The sequence below is a fragment of the Pipistrellus kuhlii genome, unplaced genomic scaffold (genome assembly GCF_014108245.1).
Source record: "Pipistrellus kuhlii isolate mPipKuh1 unplaced genomic scaffold, mPipKuh1.p scaffold_m20_p_5, whole genome shotgun sequence".
In the NCBI taxonomy this organism is placed as follows: Eukaryota; Metazoa; Chordata; class Mammalia; order Chiroptera; family Vespertilionidae; genus Pipistrellus; species Pipistrellus kuhlii.
The window spans coordinates 10221292-10234806 of record NW_023425551.1 but is presented as its reverse complement, the minus strand read 5'-3'; the positions used below and the strand labels follow the sequence as shown (position 1 = coordinate 10234806).

The 13515-nt window shown below is 40.3% G+C and overlaps 1 protein-coding gene across 2 annotated transcripts in view; it reads right to left on the bottom strand.

Moving 5' to 3' along the window:
• The window catches only part of PKIB (cAMP-dependent protein kinase inhibitor beta), a 52979-nt gene that overhangs the window by 16866 nt on the left and 22598 nt on the right, over nucleotides 1-13515 (bottom strand). The window contains exon 1 of one of the 2 annotated variants that reach the window (XM_036414987.2): nucleotides 527-647. The exons of the other annotated variant lie outside the window; for it this stretch is intronic. The gene's annotated coding sequence lies outside the window, so the exon portion shown is untranslated. Of the gene's footprint in view, nucleotides 1-526; nucleotides 648-13515 lie in introns of those variants that run through there. 2 annotated transcript variants of the gene reach the window in all.

Genomic DNA, 13515 nt, shown 5'->3' with positions numbered 1-13515 from the left:
GCCCAGCCATGCACAAGGACACCTGGTCAGCTTCAGTGAACAGCCCTCGGCTAACTTAACAGGTTTTGTGATATGGTGAGGGCTGCCTGAGAGGGAACCACTCATTGCCGTGCAGGCTGGGAGCTATGTCCTGTGTGGTCTTCTGTTGTCTTTGTCAGCCATGGCTACCTCTTTCCACCCTGAAACCCTCGTGTCCCCAAGACAAGAATGGTTGTTATTTGATAGTCCCTGGCCCTAACCGGGTGCTGTCAGGGTTAGCCTGTGTTCGCCAGGTGGTCTCTGAGGCTCACACAGGCAAAGGCAGTGAAAACACGTTGACTTAACCAGTCAGAGCTTCAGTCCTGCTTCCCAAGGGTTAGGTTGGGTCACTGCATCTAGCCTGGTGGCCACCACTGGCTGCCTGCGGAAGCTGTACAGACATGGTTTGTAACTGTGCCCCTGCGGAACAGGTCCAGAGACAGTTCTTTGTGAGGCTAATGAGGGGGGGGGGGAGGAGACCACCACCTTATCGAGAATTAAGCATGACATCCCAGTGGTTGCTTTTCACGCAAGGGTAGTGACCTTGGTGATCTGTGCTGCCGCTTCCCTTGCTGCTCTTGCTTGCGCTCTCCTGCCCCTTGAGGTGCGCATCCATGGTGGCCTGTGGCCCAGGGGCTGATGGAAACAAAAAGGGTGGGGGGAGGAAGGAGCATTTGGTACTCAACTTCTCTCCTAAGGCAAATTCCATAGCCGATGCACCTAAGCGTTGCTCACTCCATAAGGCTGCCTCCTTACCCACTAACACGTTAACCTTGCCATCATTTGTCTGCGGCCTCCATCCAAGCCATCAACAAAATGAGTTACTGAACCGAAACCAGTTTGGCTCAGTGGATAGAGCGGCAGCCTGCGGACTGAAGGATCCTGGGTTTGATTCCGGTCAAGGGCATGTACCTTGGTTGCAGGCACATCCCCAGTGGGGTGTGTGCAAGAGGCAGCTGATCGATGACTCTCTCTCATCGATGTTTCTAACTCTCTATCCCTCTTTCTTCTCCCTCTCTCTTCCTCACTGTAAAAAATCGATTAAAAAAATATATATATATATAATTTTTTTTTTTAATGAGTTACTGAGTGTGAACTCTGACCCCGCAAGACTGGCATTCCCTAGAGGAAGAGGCTGCCACCGACAAGAGGGGCTACCAAGCTCCTGAACCTTTCCCCATAAACGCAGTCACAGGTGATGGTGCAGACAGAGACTGAAAGCTGCCACACTGGCTAGAAGCCCTAAATACTCACAGTGATTTGTGCAGAGAGGGGGAATAAAAGGAAGACTACATGACAGAAAAGGTGGGTCCGTAGCGGGAGGATGGTTTTAATCTATCAAGGCTAATGATGGGCCCCACACTCTTCCCTTGCACCACTCCGCCATCTACGCCTCTGTTGCAACAAAGATCCTGATCTTCAGGATTACAGGTGGCACCGGGAAGAGGTTAATTAAAACAGGCGTAGGCTCAGGGTCTTTAAACTTTATAAATCAGCCATTGGTAAGGGAGGGATCCCTAACTCTGATAATATTGATCTGAGGTTCTCTGAGGAAGAAACTTATAAATATGATAGCAGTAGAAAGACCTCCTCCTCATAGCCCCCCCCCCCCCCCTGCAAGTATATCTAGTGACCAAAAATAATAGCAAGATAAAACACAAAAAGAAAGAATGCTGGATATAAGGAGGGAAAACCAACTTTAAACAAATGCTCATAATTTGACCTAATTGGAAATCCAAAATTTACTAAAATAATTTCTATAGCAAACAAAGAAAGAATACTGATTGTCTCGTGCATCTACAGCATAGGCTCTGAACTAACTTTAGTATCTGCTAAAATCCACCAACTGTCAAACCACATGGCCTTAACCAATACTAGGGCTAAAATTACAGTTATATCAGGGTCCTACCATATTTAAACGTGGCATTCTCCATAATGGAAACTATTGAACAGAGGACAAATAGGTATGCCTTGCTTTAACCGTCAGAACGCTTCTTGCTTAAATTACCCATGGTTATAGCACTCATTGTCCTAAGATATCCTACCGTGGGCTTGACCAATTAAAATAAATAATTAAGTCTCTGACACATTTTTGGCTTGAAAAAATGATATGACACTCCCCCTTCTCTCGTTAAAATAGGTTCAGCTAGTAACATGACTCAGTGTAATTTAAAACAGGTTCTTCAAGGGTGAAAAAGTGTTATGTAACACGCAATGTGTGAAAGGTAATCAACCCTACTGTTTCTACAGCCCAATGGGGCCTGTTCTTAAACAAATCAGTGGTGCCCCAGAATGCACTGCTGCAACCTAACACCATGGTCCTATCCCATAAGGACTTTACACCCAACAACTTCATTACTGAAACTGCTGACTCCATCCAATGAGCAACTGGTAAAGGTTTTGCTACCACAAACTTGGCAAATCTGTTCTGTTCAATGCCTATTTTCAATCACCTCTCAGGCACAGTTTGCCTTTGTTACTCAAGGTACACACACACGGCTATCCCTGGAATCCGAGGGTCAGCACAATTGGCACACTTCAATCAACAGCTGGCCTCATTGGTATATTATTACAAATTCTTAGGCCATTACCTAAGAGCTGCCCCCTGTAGGGTAAAGAACTCTGGGAATCTCTTGCTTTACAGATCCCAAAATATAAATCAAGTAACAGATTTCTCTATAGATGGTAAGGCTACAGCACATGGCCTCTCTAGAATTCCCTTGTATTCCTTTTGGAGTTCTAGACACTATTATAGTGCACTGAGCCTCTAGTATCTAATAACAAAGGAGAAAAGACTCCAAAGAATGCAGCAAGGGAAAGCCACTATTAGACTCTCTGGAGGTAATTGACAGTTGCATTGTAATTGTCACACCATTTAGTTATTTTTACAAAGACAAATAAATTCGCATTTTACTATAAAATTTTGAACCTTCCCTTTGAAAGCTATTACAATTTGGTAACCTTCTCCAAGCTGCCCTAGCTATGTACACTTTGGCCCGAATATCCTTTTAGCTCAGTAGCTGCTACATGATCAGGCACTCAGCTTCATCCATCTGCTCAAACAGTGACCTCCTTCGAATTTTTTTATAAGCTTTGGATATTTTCTTTTTATAGCTTTGCCAACATGATCATATTACATCCTGACACCAGGCAGTGTAAATTAATTCCTCTTCTGTCTTATGAGCCATGCTACTGAGAGAAAATAGATTTTTCACCTTAACACTTGATTAAAATGTGGAAAGCACAAGACAAAAAGAGTGAGATCTCTGGAAAAAATTCTCACCTTTGTCCATCTGCAGAGTAACAGAGAATTTAAAGCAAATTAACTCTTCCAAAGATTTTTTAAAAATCTTAGTGGAATAAGAGAAATAGAAAAGGTGAGCAGGGGTGGACAAAAAGCCTATAATCTTATTCCAAGTGAACGAGAGCAGTGTTTCCCAAAATTGCCTGCTCAAAGGCTCATCTAGGATATCTGTTAACAATACAGACTCCTGCCAAAACCGGTTTGGCTCAGTGGATAGAACGTTGGCCTGCCACTGAAAGGTCCCAGGTTTGATTCCGGTCAAGGGCATGTACCTTGGTTGTGGTCACATCCCCAGTAGGTGGTGTGCAAGAGGCAGCTGATCCATGATTCTCTCTCATCAATGTTTCTAACTCTCTATCCCTCTCTCTTCCTCTGTAAAAAATCAATAAAAATATATATTTTTAAAAAACCAACAATACAGACTCCTAGTGCCTTCTCTAGAGCCTTCAATTCAGCGTGTTTGCACCATATGTATTGCAAGTACCCTAGGAAGCTACACAAGTTTGACAATAACTGAATTAGAGTAAAAGGTAGGTCAGGTTCTCCTCCATCCATCTTCCTCTAATAGACTTTAAAAAACATAAAACCATAAGTGATGTTGCTTCATGGTCCAATAGTATGTATTACCTGAAAGAATAAACTATAAACTGGTCATTATAGCAAAGTATATCAATGCACACACACAGCTCTGGAGATCTATTCATCCAATTTCAGGCTTATTAAAAAATTCCTTGGAGCAGATTAAAAATTAAATGAATTACAAACTAATTCTGTCCAAACCTGCTCTAGCAGGACATATACTGATGGCCTTGGCTACATCAGTCATCCCTGGGTTCTTTCTCCTCTCACTCTGATAACCGACCCTAAAGTTCACTGCTAAAAGAGTGTAATATGTTGCTCACTAAATATTCTATGTAAGCGACTTGTTTTAAAAACCCCCTCCCCAAAGGCCATATCTCCTCGGAGGCAAGAACTAATAGGTTTAGGTGTGGACAATGGGTAGTAGGTGTTCAATGAGTGCTTTTTAAAAAATTTATTTTATTGATTGTTTACAGAGAAGAAGGGAGAGAGTTAGAAACATCGATGAGAGAGAAACATCAATCAGCTGTCTTCTGCCCCCCCCCCACTGAGGTTGTGCCCAAAACCAAGGTACATGCCCTTGACCTGAATCGAACCTGGGACCTTTCAGTCCTCAGGCTGATGCTCTATCCACTGAGCCAATCTGGTCAGGGCTCAATGAATGCTTTCTTTTTTTTTTCTTTTTCTTTTTTTCTCTCAATGAATGCTTTCTGAATAAACTTCATATGGAACTGAGCATGCCATCCACATCATTTGCAGATCCTGTCTGTGCGGATAGGAAGCTTATGTTATCAAACTGGATAAAAGAGGTCTGTTGTTTTAAGCAAATACCCTCGGTTGGCAGTATGCCTGAATGAGGAAAGACCTTACAAGCCATCCTGCCACACTTACTCACGTCACATCGTTATTCTTTGACATTTGATTAAGGATGCTGAAGAACATCAGTTGGAAAAGCTCTCCCAAATCCATCATAATTAAAATAACTGAAGAAAACACTAATTCAGTTTGTAATAATAAAAATGTAGTATAATTGCAGACATTTTCAGGGATCCTCGCTAGCAGGGATAGGTGAGGAGAAAAGTAAGCATGGATACACTGAAAGAAGCAGAAAGGATTGCTCACTTCAGACGTTTCCCCGCCCCAGGGAGAGTGGGTCTGAGAGGCCAGAATAGCCTGAGTGATATTAACTAAGACCTCTCTGGGTATCTCAGAGATTGTTTAAAAAAAAAAAAAAGAACTAAGAAAAAGGCATGATTGAAAATCTCATTTAATTCAACTAATATTTGGGGGGCATCATTGATAGACGGTCATCTTCTGAATAAAAAATCAGAAGAGCAATTTTTTGAAATGCGATCAATGTACAACAGCTATTGGTAACAGGACAAATACTGAGAATAGGTACAATAACAAAGGCATTAGAATAAGGGAGACAACACTGCATGGTGACTCTAGAACACATTTTAGAGCACAATTTCATCACAGCAACAGGCTCCGACTCCGGCCAATTGCAGATTCCCAGACAAACAGCTTTGCACCACTTTCACTCCTCTTACCCTACACACAAATCTGCTTAAATCAACCCCATCTACATTTCCCAATCAGTCCTCAAAAAGAGCCAGAAACTGAGGAGGAAAGTAGTAAATCCAAGCATATTCTTTTTCTTCTTCTTCTTTTTTTTTTAATCCAAGCATATTCTAATTCATCTGTAAGTACTTAAAAGCCTACTGGATTCACAAAATTAAGACTTATGGACTAGGAGTATTCATCACAATAACCTCAAAACTTTGAATTTCCTTGGCTGGATGAGTAAAAATTACTTTAAAAAATGTTTTACTTGCATTAAAAACTCTGAGCAATCATCAGACATCACAGGGTCCAGAGAGGGGAGCATTTTGGCACTTTCAGAAGCCTCTATTTTGGGTGTGGAAATAATTTAAAAATGATACAGGTGACCAGAACAACTAATTGACCAGCCGCTATAATATGCACTGACCACCAGGGGGCAGACACTCAACGCAGGAGCTGCCCACTGTGGTCAGTGTGCTCCCACAGGGGGAGCTCCTCTCAGCTGAGCAGCCACTCAGAAGGCGGGTCCTCAGCCTCTGGGCTGATTTGGTTGCTGGGTTTTTATTATATAGGTTGTCATTATTTTGATCACAAAAACATCTTTTTAAATGTATTTGACTACTAGGGAGATTAAGCATTTTACAGAATTATTAGCAAATGGCATAAATTTTTAGAAATTGATTTTTATTTTCTCATGTCTATGATTCTCATCAATTATGTGACACTTTACAGATTAACATCATGCTATATATGTGTTCTGATCTTTAGCTTTATTTACTGTTTTGTAAATAAGTTCATGGTGTTTGGGAAAATAAAGTGATAATTTATATGTATGCAAACCTATATGTTTCCCTTTATGGTTTCTTATACTGTCATTTTTGCAAGTTTTGGCTTAGTACATGTTCTTTTTATCAATAAAAAATCATTTTTTCCTGATAAACAAAAAAAAAAATGACACAGATGTTCATAGGTTTTGTTTTTACCTATTTGTGTTGATTTACTCAGGAAATCTCAGTGGGGTATGGAGAGAGCAAAGATGCCTATCTTCGGTTAACTTGAATATATACTCTATATTTAAAGTATTATTAATTGCCAAGATTCAAATTCAAGCCCAGTTTTCCAGTAAATTATAAGTCAGAGGCTTTCTGTAGTCTAAAACACCAGGTTCCCTTGACATACTCTTAATTTAATATGAGCTTAGCAGAATGTTTTCACTGAGTATTTTTTTGGTAAACGCTTGTTCTATTGAGGTCATACAGATTGGCCATTTCACTGCAATGTTTATACACAAGGTAAACTTTTTGAACCTAAAAATCATCTTTCTTTTAGTCCTATCTATACCTTGCCTCCGGATTTATCTGAAAAACATATGTTGAATCATTCTCATCTCTATTTTTCATATGCATAGTAGTAACTATAACTACAAATGGAATCTTTTTAGTCTTTTTAAAACTGCAATTTTAAATTATTGTCTGTACTCTGGCACAAGCTCTCCCTCTAATTTATTTTAGTGGTGACTTCCATTTTTTAAATTAAGGATAGTGACAGAAACATATGATTCAGCTCCTAACACACCCTCTATAACTGGGGGCAAGTCACTAGCTATTCATAACACATTTTTAATGACCTGTGAAGTTCAGTAGCTGGTGAAGATTAACAAATATGTTTTCTGGATTTAAAAAAGATATAGAAATAGTTGTATTTACTTATTTTTATTTTATTTTTAAAATTGAATTTATTGGGGTGACATTGGTTAGTAAAACTATATAGGTTTCAGGTATACAGTTCTATAATATAATCTGTAGATTGTATTGTGTGTTCATCACCCAAAGACAAGTCTTCTTCCATCACCATTTATCCCCTCTGTACTACCCTTTGTGACAGCATGGATAAACCTGGAGAATATTATGCTAAGTAAAATAAGCCAGTCATATGATTTCACTTATATATGGAATCTAATGAACAAAATAAACTAACAAACAAAACAGAAACAGGCTCATAGGTACAGAGAACCGACTGATAGCTGTCAGAGGAGGGAGATGGGGGGCTGAGTAGAAAAGGTGAACAGATTAAGAAAAAAATGCATAGAAAATATTTAATAGACTAATTTTTAAGATTGAGATGTGATGTTTTGCTCAACTCAGATGTCTATTTGACCTTGACCAAAGCATGCCTAATCCAGTTTCTTTTTCCTATTGTATAAGTTAATGGAATTAATGCCAAGTCAAAATAATCAATGCCATTAAAAACAGTCAAGAGAAAAACAAAACAATTGACAATCCGTAAGTAACTTGGAGATATCTGAGAATTTTGGAGCTAGAAAATACTTTAATCGTAAACATATTAATAAATAAACAAACAAAGCAATGCTGATTTTAAAGATAAGGGAAAGGAGACAAGACTTGCTACTTCACTAGAGATTGCTTAACTTCTGAATCAAATTTAAACATCATGTCAATGGATATTTAGGTCAGGACTTCCCCCACAATAATGGTTATAATGTTTTAAGGCTAAAAATCACTTTTTTAACAGCAGATCACTTATGTGGACATGGTGGATATAATTTGTAAAGAGAAAGGCCCAACCTCTGATGGTGGAGGGGAAAGGGTAGTCCTACCAGGCCTTCATATGCTTAGGGGAAGGTTTCTGATTGTGAGGTCTTCTAGGGAAAGACATGTCCATATCTTGACCTTGAGCCTTGCTGAGAAGTCAACCAGTGTTCTATAGTTGTATGAAAAAAAATCACTCACCCCTTTGAATGGAAAAACTCTTTTATTTAGGAGTAAATTGTTGAGGTGGAGAAGTCTTGGTGAAATGAGAAGCCTACTTTGTAATGATACAATTCAGACAAAAAAATTTACTGTTGTGATTTAAAAGTTATGCTCATTGGAATCTGCATTAGGTAACTGTCAAAATATAGCAGTGATGAACAGATATTGATTTATTTATGTGCAAGGAGAGGAATTTTAGCCTGGATTCCAGAGAGACATGACAAGATTGAAGCCACCCTGCCTGTGGAAGGTGGGAAGAGACGTGAAACAAGGTGACAGGCTGGATGCTAAAGAGAGATCCCTGTGCACAGGCACAATTAATTAATAGACACTAGTGGTAATGATGTTGAATATCCAATGCTAGGTTTCTCACTTCTGCATTATAATCTGGGGGTTCTCAGAAATACTAGGTGTGGAGAAGATAAAAAATATGTACATTCTGATATGGGATCCATAACTATGTTTATTAAGATTGACCCCTCAAGTTTGAAGAACCTATTTTTTATATATATTCATTGATTGAGAATATATATAACAAGTGAAAAGTTACTATGAAGTAAATATTTTTAATTAGTTATTATTTTATAGTAATAATCTGTATTTTCAAAATGCTAGTATATATGATATGTGACCATATTTATTTAGACAGATACATGGCTTTGTGGACCCCTCTAATAATTGTACAAAATTCTAGGAGACCAGGATCCCCATGTTGGCAAACACTGGACTATAGCATAAATCGTGGTCCTAGTGGCCAGCATCCTGTCCCCCGTAACAATTATAACTTTAACCTCTAAATATGTAAGCCTTCTTCCAGTTACTTTTAATTCACTCCATTATCCATTTAGAATTATAAATTATTCAAGCTAAAAAATTTGCTTAATTCCTTCTATTGGCTCTTAGAGATTAGAAGACCAGCTAATTATTATGCTCAATGTTCATAGACAGTTCCAAGGGGGTGTCCACAATATTACTTGGAGAATAGGATACAAAAATCTGTCACGCTGAATTCCATCCCACAGTCCAATGATTTGTTCAGTCCACAGTCCTGGGAGCCAATTTTAAGCACTGACAGCCCACCTTTGCTTTAGGGGTTGGGCTGACACATTAGTGGCATCCTTCCCTAGGCCTTTTCCAAGCCTCATTTGTTGAACTCTGATTGTCACATGACAGAGAACCATTCTTGAAAAAGAAAACACAAAATATCACTCCTGACTTAATTATAAATTATTTTCAGTAAGGCTAGGATAGAAAAAGTCTCAATTAGCAAGTGTAATAAAGATGTGACATTTAAAAACAAATTAGAACACATTTCCATCCTTCAGTGGTACACTAAATGATGATATATTGTTCTTTTATAGTTGCCATTTCCAACTTTTAATTGCTTTGGTTTAATTCAAAAAATGTCAATTCGGTAATTACCCTTATGGTGTTGGAATTAGCTTCATTTATCGAGCAAAACAAAATTGACTTCAGAAAGGGAAAACAATTACAACATAATACCAGGAGAAATACTATATCATTGAAGTATTAAAAAACAATATTGTGTACGACTGAAAGTCAGTTTATTTTACAAGAATAAAAGAAAATACTCTTTTCAATTCTAAACAGGAATTTACAAAATAAACAATCCAATATAAATTAGTTAATCCCAAGTCACCTTCATTCATTTATAAACGTATTAATTTACTTGGAATATATCTACTGAGTATCAACTATGTGCCTGGCACAAATCCACATATCAATACAAACTGTGGTAAGTCTTAGACGAGAAATTACAAAGTGTTGTGTGAGTGTATCAGAACCTGACTCATTGACAATAGGAGCTGAGATGGAAGGCAAGAAAAGCCACTAGCTAGTACAGAGACAGATACAGAGCATAGGACACACCAGGAACTGAAGGAAGACCAGCCTGTCATGAGCACAGAGAAGGCAGAATGTGGCACAAGATGGGGCAGATCAGTTAGCAGGGGCCACATCACCCAGGTGTGCTAAGGAGCTGGTCTATCCTAGTAGTAGCTGGGAAGACACTGAAGGTTTTTAAGCTGTGGCATGACAATCAAAATTGAATTTTAAAAAGATCACTTTGGCTGCAACGAATGGGATAGCTTTGGAAAATAAGAAGAGAGGATTCAAAAGATGAGTTTGGAGTCAGTTGCAGTATTCCAAGTGAGAGAGAATGAAACATTAGAAATTAGAGTTTATGCCCTCATTTTGACACTCCAGAAAGTCTAAAGTTATCTGTGTTCTACAAGTGACCTATTTTCACAGAATCGTATGTGCCAGGACTAAACGGAAGGCAAAGTGACATAATAAAAGGTATAGGTACAGTAGAAGGAAAGACACCTGGCTCAGCACACTGGTCTGAAGTTTTGGCTCCACTACTTATTAGCTAAGAGACCTTAGGCAAGGCAGTAAGCTCTCTGAGCCTCAGCTTCCATGTCTTTTGAGGCCACATAATAATATCTCCCACAGTTGAGAAGATTAAGGATGACAACATGTGATATTCTCAGCATGTGGAAGGCGAGTTAATATCGAACCACCCCAGGAGAGATCAGTTGGCCTCATCCACTCACTTTAAAGATCTTCACCTTCCTTTTGAATCCTGGTCCTCCTCCTGGTTTTCTTTCTACGTGTACAGCAGTACAATCCACCCCGATGCACAAGTCAGAAGCCAGGAGGCATCCTTCTCCCTCACTCCTCATAGTTACCAAGTCATACAAACTTTCTTCTCTAAACAGCTCTTCAACGGATGGTCCAACTGCTCTGCTCACCCTCTTTCTCTGTCCTAAAGTCACCAGCCTCTCTGCATCAGATTATCCTCTTCACTGATGGCCCTGCCTCAGTCTTGTTGCCCTCCAGGCCATATTTCACACAGCCGAGCAATTTCACTATTTGTTTTTTCGTTCATTCCCCATATGCCAGAAAGAAGTCACCCAGTTCCTTAGCCTAACAACCCCTATCTGATCTACACTCTGCTTGCTTCCCAGGCTCATCGTCTTCACTCCCCTCTGATGCAGTAGCTGAAGGAAACTGCTACCTGTTCACCTCCAGGTTCAGGCCAATGGGTGGCTGCAGCTCCTCCTGGCTGGAGCGCTCTCCTTCCGAAGCTTCTCTTCTCCAGGTCAACAAGTTCTCAAAACTGAGGCCTCTGTCCAAGACGGCACTTTATCCGGGATGGACTTTTCCTCCATCTGACTCTGTATCTAGGACAGCCTATAACATGAATTTCACTATTTGACTACATTGAACGAATAGCCGCATGAGGCCTGGAGGGTCTGCTTGCATTGCCGACAGTCACCTAGCGTGGAGGTGGTAGCATGAGAAGAAGACCCAGTCTCCCGACACACGTTGCCATTCTCTCTCCATCAGGGTGACACCTGCCTTATAGATCTCAGTTGCATCAGGTGCCTTCATCAAGCCTTAGAAACATGTTCTGCATGTGGTTTCAACACGTTACACATTGACCAGGTGTACTGTGGGTTTTGACTTCGGAACCCAAAACAGACCCCTTGTCGCCTTCTCGCCAAAGCCTTCTGGGACTCCCCTAAAAAAGTGGCTCAAGGCCCCCGGGGGGCCAAGTGCTCCTGTAGCATTGTCCACACCAGTCTTCCCTCCCCTACCCACCCCCTCTCGCACAAGATACTGTGAACTCTTTGGAAACTAGGACCACGCTGGATTCATTTGACATCGCTGGGATAAAATAGTATATAATATTTGTTTAATTCAATGGCACTCAGAGATGAATAGCCTAAATAAGAGCAAGCCCTAGCTGGTTTGGCTCAGCGGATAAAGCATAAGCCTGCGGACTGAAGGGTCCTGGTCAGGACACATGCCTGGGTTGCAGGCTCAGTCCACATTGGGGGGCCTGCAGAAGGCAGCTGACTAATGATTCTCTCTCATCACTGATGTTTCTGGCTCTCTCTCCCTTTCTGAAATCCATAAAAATATAAAATAAACAAAATAAGGGCAAGTAAAGTGATATAAGGAACACCATGAAAAAAAATGATGTAAGAGTAAGAAGACAGACTACAATGAAGATGGCTTTGTCATTGAGAGACATGGAATTTGTGAAAAGGCATGGACAGCTCTGGCTAAGAAAAAGAATCAAGAAGGTGAGGAAGAAGATGGTGCCACTGCTTGAACGGGCTGCCTCTCCTGGTTACCTTGCCCCTCGGAGGCCGGCCTGCCTCTTTTCCTTCGTGGCAGAGAACTGGACGGAGCTGGAAAGGAAAAGCTCTCACAGCCAGACAGCTATACAATGAAGCAGGGGAGCTCTGCGCCTGCCTGGAAGACACAACCAGCCCTGGAAAAGCTGGTTTCACAGGTGCTGCAGGTGCTTGAAATGTCAGAACTAAAACCAAACAATTGTATTAAAATGGAACTGAGCTAGGGACAGGAATCCAGTATAATTCCAGGTTTTGTCCTGTGGTCTTGGGCAAATGTAGGAGCCACTCTTTCCTCCTCTGTGAAGGAAGAGGTTTGAAAGAGATGGTCTCTCAGAGCTCTTTCTTATTCAAGAATTCTTCAATATATGGGCTTGGCACTTAGATTTCCTTAAAGCTGTGACACAACCAAAGGTAAGAAAACCGTCAGTCTGCAGATATCCAAATTCATCCTTTGGACGCCTGTAAACTCCATCTGGACTAGCTAAAACACATACCCCTAATGGTTTCCCCTCATCCATATATGGTTAGTACAGTCAAAAGCTTTCTCAATAGAATGTTAGAGGTACAATGCAGCTGCAAAGCAGTGGTTTGCAAATATAAAAATCAGCCTGGTAATTTTTTGAAAACACAAGTTTCAAAGCCTACCAAATCATTATCTCCAAGAAGGAGCCCTAGGGGTGTGTGTGTGTGTGTGTGTGTGTGATTTTGATAATCAGCTACTGCAATTGGGGGATCATTTTTTTAAACCTTGGAATTTATTTTTTAATATGTTTTTAATTGATTTCAGAGAGAAAGGGAGAGGGAGAGAGAGATAGAAACATAATTGATGACAGAGATCATTGAATGGCTACCTCTGCATGCCCCCAACTGGGGATCAAGCCCACAACCTAGGCATGTACCTTTGACCAGGATCGAACCTGGGGCCCTTCAGTCTATAGGCCAATGCTCTATCCACTGAGCCAAACCAGCTAGGGCAGGGGAATCATTTTTAAAGAAAAATGAGTGTCTCTTAAGGGTAACCTGTATATCATTTTCATGTGAATTATCTAAGACATTTGTTAAAAATACCTGGTAATATGGCCAAGAATCTGCATTTTAATAAACATCA